This window comes from Oenanthe melanoleuca, chromosome 9 (assembly GCF_029582105.1).
Source record: "Oenanthe melanoleuca isolate GR-GAL-2019-014 chromosome 9, OMel1.0, whole genome shotgun sequence".
Taxonomy (NCBI): domain Eukaryota; kingdom Metazoa; phylum Chordata; class Aves; order Passeriformes; family Muscicapidae; genus Oenanthe; species Oenanthe melanoleuca.
Window position 1 is genome coordinate 21067995 of NC_079343.1, and position 11411 is coordinate 21079405.

Below are 11411 nucleotides of genomic sequence, written 5' to 3' on the forward strand. Positions count from 1 at the left end.
TTGTACCTAGGGAAAGGTCAGCTCTTTAATCTTTTTCCAGTGTGCATGGGCAAGTTTCATTTCACCCTTGTCCCCCAGTCCTTCAAGATGTCTCTCCAGACTGAAATCACTGTTAGAAATAGTTCTCATTTGTTGAGGTGAATTACACTTTACTTCTAACAGTAACTCATAACCAGAGGTCTGGTCTAATCAGTTCTACCAAGAAGGTGCTTTCTCTGAGAGCAAATCTTACAAAACCAAGAGTGTTTGCTCATTGGTTTGGGGTTTTTGGGAGGTATTTTGCTGTTTGTTGTTGTGGGTTTTTTCAAACCAGTTCACAGTCATGATTTATAGAAGACCAGTAAGGGCTGAATTTATGATTCTGTGGGTGTTAAGAGGGTATAGCAGAGACTCAACGCACAGGCAGCTAGCCAGTCACAGGAATCTTCCTTAGGGCAAGAAACACCAGTCAGAAAATTGAGTGCAGGTTTATTTAGGAGTCCAAGTACCCCAAAACATCACTCACATTACTGACTGCATGGTACACAAAGTTCCTGACTGACTGCAGACTAATTGCAAGACAGCATGCAGGACTTGGGAGTCCCATCACTGAACTTCATAAGAGGTAAGGTCCATGTAACTCACACACCAATGTAGCCATTAACAAACTGCCAGTTTTCAGATCTTCATTTATCTTTCTAATAGGACAGCCTTAACTTTCTGATCTCATCTTCCACACCCAGCAGGGGTATCAGAGAGCTCAGACTTAAGTGTTTATGTGTACATTTGGCTAGAGAAGGGAGATGGGGTAGCTGGTTCTTAAAAAGGTGTTGTACCACAGCCTGAAGGGGAAGTCTGCTTTCAGAGCACCTCCTGGTATCTAGATCCTCTTCCTTTACTGTGTTCAGTGCTATGTCAGCTTTGTGTTGGTTTTGTAACATTCTGTACATGTGTGGAAAATTAATTTCAATTAATCTCAGTAAATAATCTCAGCCATATCTGGAAATTCACTGAACAAGGTAAGGTATATTTGCAGGGATGGTACAAAGGGATCTTGCATTAGGCTTGACTTGATTTACCTCACTGGTGATTAAGGAGAGTTGAAGAGTAGAACATGCTTTGCAATGTGACATTTTAAAACTATTCTAAACCCCTTGCAGAACTCTTAGAGGAAAAAAAGGGGTTTATGGGTCTGACTGAACATTAAAATGAAGACACAATGTAGAAAATAATTCATAGAAGAAAGCACAGACAAATGTGGGCACAATAAAACACAGGAAAAATAGTCCTAAATTATCTGGGTCATTTCCCAGGATGCTCTGAGGAGCCACTATAAATCTGTATGAATGATCTGTTAAGGTGATTTCACAGAGCCCATATTAGCTGGAGCAAATCAATGGCTTTATATGCACGTGGAAACATATCTTATAGAAATGAATAAAAAATTGTGGGTTTCACTATAGATTTCTCCTTGCTTCAGAGACACCCACAGGAAATAAAGCAATCAGATTTAAAAAACACAGCAGCTTTGAACCCTATCTTTTAGATTGAATAAAAAGGTTTTAAAATTTCTTCTTCCCCTTCCTCCATGTACTTAGGGGAATAATTTAGATAAAATTTCCATTCAAAATAGCTTTTACAATTGCTCCCTCGGGGAAGGAGGGAAGTCTCAGTAGGAGCTGAGAGACTACAGTGCACTAGGTGAGAAATAGCTGGTGGGAAAGTGTCATATATTAAACAAATTTCATCTCAGCAGCCCCTGCCTTGCTGAAGGTTCCAGAAAAGAAAAATTACAAGGAGTGAAGCGAAATGGTGGGAAGGGGAAAAATCTCTTTCCTAATGCTGAAGTAAAAGGACTTCAGCTTTTGTCCTGATAAGCATGGAGGACAGACAGGGAGCAGCAAGGAGTCCAGGGAGCATTCAGCAGCTCCTGTTTTAATTTCCTCAGCAGCAGTGTCACAGCTGTGCTGAGAAATGGAGACCAGACCCCCCCATGCCTCTCCCCACCACTGAAAAGAGGCTGTGCTGGCTTCACAGAGCACCACAGCCAACACAACATCTGCAGGAAGCAATACAACTCAGTTACTTAAAGTAGCTAGCAGATAAATGATAGAAGAATCTAAAGATGCTACGTAAATAAGGGGTGTTATATGAGAAGTAATGCTGTATCTATTGCCTACTCTTATGAAAACAAAAATGTCACTGCCAGAGCCCATAGAAAAAAGTGTTGATTTAGGGGAAACTTCTAAGTTTCAGAGAGAATGGTGCTTTAACCATGTATTTCTAAATGCTGCTAATCAGTGTCCTGAAACTGAACCATTATCATCATGTCAAAATATATCTCTTGGAAAAGTTAAGTAATAAATCTTACAGCCAAAATATACCTTGGATACTTCAATATGTTGAGATCTTCACCGGAAGGTTTTCAGTTGTCAGGAGCTTGTATGCTTTGCAAATTCCTTGGTAAAGAAGGAACACAAACTGCTGCATTTTCTGGTGTCACCAAGGGTTCTGTCCTGCAGGATGGCATGGGAGGACAGTGGTGAGGGAATGGGATTCTCCGAACTTGTCCTAAAGCTTTCATGGATAAAAGAAAATCCCATTAAGTTAATTCAGCAGATCAGCAGATCTCTAAAGAAACATCTGCTATTGAAAAACATCCAGCTTGATCTTTTGCTATCCTTCAAATCTTTTTAACACTGCCTATGAGACAGGGTGCTTTTTCAGACATGTAGAGACAGAAACTTATAAAACAATACTACTTTCTAGTGCTCTTCACATTTACTTGGTTTGGAAAATCAGAGTTTTTTCAAACCATTATTTGCTGAAGTCATCTGGAGTTGATGACTGTATATCTTGTAATGTTGGCTGTACTCTAAACTCACCCCTCTCTTGCCTGAAGATTAAAGGCAATGCCAGCTCTGCAATATGACAAAGACAACCTGGTTTGGGTCCTCCACGTCCTCTTTTTGGCAGGAACAGAAACCACAGCAACCACTTTGCACTGGGCACTGCTCCATATTTTGACTTATTCCAGAAAAGACGGGAGACTAATGAGGTCACATGCAAAACTGCTTGGACTGTGCTTTCTCAGAGAACACACCAAGGTCAGCACAAAGGTAAACACTTGTAAAACTGCATCCAGTTAGAAGTTCATATTCTCTGTGAGCTGACAAACACACCTGATTTATTGAGAATCATGGGCTCACCCAAGGCCCTCAGCTCCATCTTGCTGGCTCTCACCTTGGCAAGAAGTAACCACTCTTTGTCCCTTTCTGTGAGACTCAGGAAGAAAGCAGAGGGAGCTGGGCACACAACAAGCCTGTATAAGATAACTGGAGAGTTCAATGTCTCTGCAGCTGTGCTGGGAGCACAACCAGTTCCCCAGGCCTCTCCCAGGGTGGTCCTGATGAGACAACAGCATCGACAAATTGCACATTCACTGGGAGAGGGGAAACTCCCATCCTTAACATCCAGCTGCAACACGGGATCAAAGAATACCCTCCTTACAGGCCACCACCGTCCTCCACCAGTACAGGCTGTTCCAAGCAGTGGCAGACCCCCTGAATGCCCTTCAGATTCCTCATGCTGAAGATTCTCTCCCAAAGAAAGGTTTTATCTGGGGGAGAAAACAGGAAAATAGTACTGGCAATTCCTGGGCTCTTGAGAAGTATTTTGCAATGCTTCATTGTCTTTCACAATGCTAAGTGGAATAACAAATTCATTAGATTTGTTTTCAGTATTCCATAAAGTTCTTCCATTATTATGTCTCTCAATTTCTGAGCCATCCATACACTTTATACCTGCAAAATCTTATTAGGGCATTAGCTGAGGATGTTTTAGTGCATTAGAAGGAAACAATCACCAGAGAGTGTAATATAATTTCTGTTCAGGGTAGTTCTCTGTTTACTGTCACTGGAGTCGTTAACTGGGAATGTATTTGTGACAGCAGCAGCCCAGGGCTCTGTGCTGCAGCTAAAATGATCAGTGAGTCTGCCAAAAGGGGTGGTCCTGCCCACTTTTGCCCTTGGCCATGGTCTCACTCTGCTCAGTGAGGCAGCAGCTGCAGGTGAGTGTGTTCAGACTGCTGAGCCATCAAAAAACTACTACTGCAACTGAAACTGAAAGGGTTTCCACCAGATCAGCCAAATGAATCCAGGTACTTTATAGCTCTGTGTTGCTGGATCCAACCCTGGTGAAAGGGAAAATGAGGGAATGGGACTCTTTGTTTTCAAGGCATCTTGATTGCCAGGTAGATTACAGGCTGACTATAACTTAAAACTACATGAAACACCTTGTCCAGGGTCACAGAGGAGATCTGCAGCATACCAGGGAACTGAATCAGGTCTTTAAAGTCCAAGACAATGTCCAGAGCAGGGCACCAGCCTTGTTCTGACTATGAGAGCTGAAAAGGGACCCACTCAGTTCACTTGATCCATTCTCCTGCTCACTCTGATCACAGTGGAAGGGACTCACTCCATGGCTGCCCAGATGCCTTTGCCTGGGACGAACTGTGGTTAATTTTCTGGGCTGTCCAAGTGCTCCAACATGGCTAATGCCTGGGAGTGTGGGTCTGGGAGCTGCAGGCTCTGGGGCTAGCAGGTCACAACTTAGTGAGGAGGGACACAAGAACAGCAATGTTTTCTACAAGTCAACTATTTGTGTGTGTTTTTGTTTTTCTCTGTATCTGGATTTCCCTGATATTCCTGAACATCCAGAGGGCCTAAAGGAAACTGTCTCCAAGACTGACACCTATCTCCTTAGCCAGCTGTGGACACTGGAGTTCCAAACTCACCATTAAATACTCCTGTAAGTATTGGTGCTTTTTATAGTTTCATGAATATTTCAGCTGGAGACTCCTAATGTATCCTGGGCTAGAATGTAAAAGCAGCTTTTTGCTCCTTCCTGGCTTCAGTCTGAACTATGAGCTTTCCAGGCAGAACTCAAGCCCTGTGTCTCCTTGAGAGACTTTAGAGAGGACTACTATTGAGTGAAACAGGCCTGTAGCAATAGTTGGAAGTGGTGTTAAGTACTGAACAGTCACCTGGCCAAAAACAATGTCTGAGGAATCCTGTAATTATGGCACAAGTTATAAGGAGGAAGGAAATTAAACAGGAAGAAGCAACAAAACTCCTCAATGAGAAGCAGAAAGCAAAGTTTATTTGCTTAAGGAATTAATTCTGTAGCCCTTATTTTGGCAATACTGCTGGTTTTGTCTTGACACAACAAGGCCATGGCCAGTGCAGAACCAGCAAAGCAGGTGAGATTGTAGCTCACTACAAGTGTTACTGCTCCAGGCCAATCCTTGCTGTTGAGAAGGTGAATGAAGGGAAAAGAATGAAGAAAAGTGATGTTACCTGTGGTGTTGTGATATTGAAGGTCATGTTGAGACAAAATTTCTTCTTCTGCAGAGTTCTGCTAGTTTTGGAGTGTGTTGCAAGTGTCAGTAATCACCAGAGTCATCATGCACTGCAAAACAACCAAGTGGATGGATTAAAGTCTTAATCCATTTAACTGAATAAGTGAGCAGCTGCACAGACCTGCAGCCAGGTGACATAGTCTATGCTCTTTGGTAGGGTAGGGTATCAACACACTGCTTTTCTGGCTTTTTGTTTGTTTGTTTAATTATTTTAATTAATAATAATATTAATTATTTAATTAATAATATTAATGACAATCCTTAATATGGTTTACACACTGCATCTGCCAAGAGGAGCCAGAAAGCATTCCTGCTCAGGATTCAGGCTATGCCCCCATCTCTGTCCTGTGAAATATACCTATATTGATAAAGAGTCGAGTCCCTAAGCCTAGGACATGTATGAGACAATGTGCATTATTAAGGCTTCCTGTTCTCCTATGTGTACAAAAGAAAAAATAGGCTCTGCTGTTTCTTTGAGTACCAGCTGGAATCCAGTTCAGGGATGCATGCACTTGTTTCTTCTTCCCTTTCCACCTTATTTGGGCTACTAAGATAAAAGACTGGACTCCAACTGCTGTGAACATCATCCTTCAAATTACTGTCCCTTATGGAAAACAGCATTGCTTCTAGCAAGTTACATCAACCAGGTGCCCATTCATATTTGCATGCATTTTCAATATGGTCAGCATATTCCAGAACCCTGGCTACATCTTTGTTTCCAAAACTTGCAAATAGAGAGATGCAGTCCTGTTCATAGATGTTCTGAGTTCAGCAACACATTACCAGCGGACTCCTAAGAGCAAACTGGAGAACTCAACACGTGTTGAAACTGTGCTCAAACTCTTCACAGCTTAACAAATGCCATGTTTACACCAGTTCCCTGAATATCCCTGGAGCAAAGAGGTATCTTTTCATCTTTGAAATGTCCAGCATATATTATCAAAGTGCTGCAACTACTCAGAAAAAGGTCATGCTTTATATATATGGTTACATAAATATGTATATAGTTACATATGGTGCAGGGACAACCTTTATTCATTCCTCTGTTTTATACTTTTAAATTCCTAAAACATGTTCAGAAATCCTTGCCTCCTATCCCACATAGTCACAGGTAAGCTGATATTGTTCCTATCTGAAATCACAAATCTTTGTGCAAGATAATGCTATCTTGTCTTTCCTCCCTCTATGCAGTTAAGTCTTTCTCAACTACCCAGGTCAAAGAGTTTAAAATTGGTCTTTAATTTATAGTTGCCAGAGATTTGATTTGCAGAACCACTGGAAACTCAAACTCCACTGGCAATCAGAAGGATCTGTAAGAGTTAAATACTTCCCAGACTGTTCAGGGCACTCAACACATCTCCAAACAGAAACTCCAGATCAATGACTGATTGAAAAGTTTGCCTCACCAGATCCTCCAGCACAGCAGTGAGTGAACATTACCATCTAATGGCTGTGCCTGCTAATTACAGCTATAATTTCTACTTTAATGGCGGAGGCTGGTCCTTGTGTAAATATTGATACACTGAAAATGCTGTAGGATTGGAAAACAAATAAACATGGAAAGATAATAAAAGCAAAATTTATGATTTTGCAGTAACCATCAATCACCTCCGGTGGGCAATGTCAAGGGAGGAATTTTGCTAAAATGTTTCTGGGTACCATGTCACAGTTGCTGCACTGATGGCTACATGTGCTGCAGACACATGAATAATGACTGCCATAAATAATAATCCAATGCATTAGTAACTGTGAGAGCCTTTTAAGATTCTAATAGTGAAACATGATTCCGGCCTCTTTTTTTTTTTTTCTGACAGCAGGATGAAATTTCTCCCATCCCTTCCCCAGCCAATGCCAAGGATTGCACCAGTCCCAAGCTTCTCCCTAGTCCTTCTCCATTTTGTTGCATGTGTCATCTGTGCCAGTGGGCACATCTAGAAGCAGCAGAGATGATTCAAGCTGATGATTGAGAAAGCTAGGACTAGGGAAGAGAATCCTGGAAGCCTGGGTCCAGGACAAAGCTTGCTGCTTCATTGAGCCCTTTGTCAGAGGAAGAGAAGAAATATAGATCTGCATGTGCTCATGACATAGACTCATTCTCCTTATTTCCAGCTCTGCTTTTTCTGCTGGAGGTTGCAATGTCTGCAGTAGATTCGATGAGAGTTTACACAGCTGATGCTTTCACAGTGGAGCCTAGAACATCACACCTGACTTGCTGCTCTCCTGCTAACTCTTTATGGGAGAAAGTGACAGATGAGAGGTTCCCAAATTGTGCTGATTCTGCACTTTTCTGTAGGATGAAATCTTCCCCCCACTCATTATAAAGGTGCTGGAAGAACAATCTCCCAGTTTGTTTCTTGATTCCTGCAGTCTCAGCTATTTGTGCAAATCAAGAGCTCAGAGTAACAAAGTGTCAGAGCCTATAAAATAAGTTAATTATGCAGCTTGCTTTGTTTGTAGGCATGGATCTCTCTGTTCCGCTCCCTTCTACCATCAAATGGATGTGCTGTTTGGACATTGCTTCATTACAGAGGTTGTCATGTGCCAGAAGCTGCTCAGAGGATCCCAGGCCATGGCAGAATTCCATGGCACCTCCTGGCCTCAGGTGAGAAAGGGCTTCCCTGTGATTGTATCAACACCTGGCAGCAGTCCTCGCTGAGCTGTGGCATGGAGTGGTTGTTCTTTGCCAAGGCACAGAGAGGAAGAAGAGCTCTTAAATAAACACTGAACTCTGCTGCAGCCAGCACTCAGTGCTTTGCCCTTCTTTTTCAATAATGATCCCTTTGCAACCATTCCTGGCTTGCTATGCCTACAGAGTCTTGAATCTCCTGTCTCTCTTCAGAGACACTGGCCTGACTTTACATATATAGTATGCAGCATCAAATTTGCCATGGGGCCAGAATCAGGTTTTTCCTCTTAGCTTGTGCCTTGGAGGGTTTTGTAATAACCCTGATTTCCTGTGTTAGACTGGGCTGCAAGAACCATCCAGAATAAACATCACAAGCTAACATGAATGTGGCTTTGAGAACTATGGACAAGTGTTGATTTAGAATTTAGGAAGGAACAGGTCATTTGGGAAAGACTTTACTTAGAAAACTTAAGAAAAATTGTATTTAAGGACATTTAAATTTGGCAGATCTGAAACCTACAAGTGGAAAGCAGGCAATCCAAAAATGTATGGTAGTGGTCATTCTTAACACATTTTCCTACAAGATAATTTTAAAAATAATTACATGGCCATGCATTTCCTATAGTCAGCCAAGTAACAATTGTGGATTGTTCCAATGGTTAGGCACAGTTCAGCTGTGAACATTCAGCTCTGTGAAACCAAGATGTTCATGGCATTCCCCTGCTTGCATTTCCAGGTGCAGCTCCAGGACACTTTCCCATCACTGCTGAGGCCCTCAGGCACTTTGTTGATGAGAAGGCTGCTGGCAGTGACACACCTACAGGATCTATGAACTCTTACTGAGGCTGAGATCAGGCACCACCAGAAGAGCTGGGTGCCTGCACAGCCATAGGACTTCATTGCTGCATGCCTGAATGGGATGTTAAAGGTAACTAGCAATTGTCTCTTAGGCAGCTGCTACATATTTCAAATGCTTCTAGTTAAAGTATTTCCAGCAGCATTCCTCCTTCCTCTCTTTTTCTTCCTGAAAGAGTGTTGAGATATTTTTTTCTTTGAATTCAACTTAAAACATAAAGAGAGTGATGTTGTTCCACTCTAGACTGAAAGAAAAACTTACTGTGTGCTGTCTTCCTCTTCAGCAAGATCATATTTTTTTAATAGAACAACAAGGCTGCTGTCTTACTAGCTCCACCAACTCAGTATGGAGTCTGTGATGAAAAACAGATCTGTTGCTGGGAATAAGCTATGCCATTAAAACTGTCTTAAATCTCACTGCCTGTCTCCTATCTGCAGGCAAAGGATGACACCCTCTCTACATTCAGAGTGCAGCAACCACAGATCTCTTCAGAGTGGGCTCAGACACCACCTTCACTTTATGCTGAGCACTCCATGATGGTGTATCTGGAAGTGCAAGGTGGGAAATGTGTGCAGTTGCACTTGGAAGTGGTGTGTCCTTGCTCATGGCTCACGTTGACTCAGCTGCCCTGATCCTCCACTGTAAGGTGGTTTGGGAATTTTGAGTTTCTGCATAGAGTCTGCACATCAGCAATTCCTGAATGCTTATTATTAGTCCTTTTTTTAAAATTCAGAATGACTCCAAGAGGTGTCAAATGCTGTAATTTGACCATCCTGTGGAATTGAATACAAGGACTGAACAATACAAGGACTGAACAACCTTGCCATATGCAAAAGGAGTTTTACAAGAGACTGTGTGTTACACAGCACGAGTGAACCCAAGGTTTATGGGGAGCCAGGACACCACCCTGCAAGGCTTCCCTGTCACTGAGGTCTCTTAAACTACTAAGCTTTGGGTACAGCCCTTAGACAAAGCAAAGCTGGGCATCACATCTTATGTCTACATTTTGTCCCAGGCTGCAAAACTACCCAAAAGTGAGTTTGAATAGCTCATGAGAAAATCTTTCTTCACTGGGAATAAGATGCTGGATATTATCTACATGCTATAATATGAACGAATCTGTACTCAGTTTCCCTCTCTTGTTGCAAAGATGTTACTTTTATCATTTTTCCATACAGGATCTCACGAATTAGATCAGTGCATAAAGGTACCAGTATAACAACTTTTGGCTTCTTTTAAACTGGTACAAGCTAAATATAAAACCCACAGAAATTTTAGAAAAACACTGCCTGTATATGCAATTTATTGAATCAGCAGAATACTGTAAATCTGTATCCAGCCTGATGTAGGTGGTCTTCCCAACAGATAAAACCAATGTGACTTTGAGGGAAGATGTCTGAGAAAATCAAGATCCAAATCAGGGGTTTTAATCAGTGTGAAGCCTTCACTTCAGTGAGGTTTAGTGGTGTTCTTCCTTTTTAAAGTTTGATAACTGTAATTACTGCATCCTCTGGTGCTCTAAAATCAGTCTTCAAGAGGGCCTAATAATTTCTAAATAAGCCATTAAGTAGGAGACAACAGACTGTGACCCTGTTTCTCACCCCATAATAATTACTTGGCACTTGCATTGGGCAATTTCAAGAGAGTGATTGATATCTTGGCAATTCAAGTCATTAGTTTTTGATTCTGTGGAAAGGATCTTTGTATGAGCAGGTCTCCATAGTGATTTGTGTAACACATTCTTTCTGAAATATTTTGGTAAACTGCTGGTCTTCAGAGCACACAGATCCCATTTAGGGATTCCTTTTGTTACCAACCAAGAAATTCTTTATGAGTTTTTGAACTATTTCTACTCCTATTTATTGCTAAATATTTTTGCATGTCTTCTAAGGTTGTGACCACAGGTTTGAGCTTGTAAGACAACAGGATGGGAGGGTCAGTGCTAAGGATATTTAACCTAGGACTTGGGAGAGGCCCTTTTCCCTGTTCTGCTACACTTCTGGGATTTCAGGGATATTGCTGCACCCATTGCCTTTGCTTTCAAATAGTAAGGTAGGAATAGCAGCATTACATTACTGTGCTTTACAAGGGTGAATACTCACACACTATAGGGCAGAGGACATGTAGTGCCTTATATATGCTGAATACCATTTTTTCATGATCCTGATCGACAGACTGATGAGAGTTATTAATTGCTTAGCACAAATAAGTTTTAAGTAGACTGAGTTACACCGAGTTATAATATTGTGTGATTTAATATGGGGTTTTTGCTTTGCTTTGCTTGCTTAGCATGAATACTTGGATTACACAGACAATGAATTTTCTGACTCTTTCCACATCACAAATTGATAGAGAAACAGAAACTACAGCACTCAGAACTCTATTTACTAACTCTGCTAGATAGCGGAAATTACTGGTCAGAGATTTGCAAAGCACTGTGAAAAGACTTTGTGTTCATGATGTAAAGTCGAAACAGATTCATGAAGTGCAAGGAAATGCTGAACGAGGGACTATTGCCCTTATCCTCTATG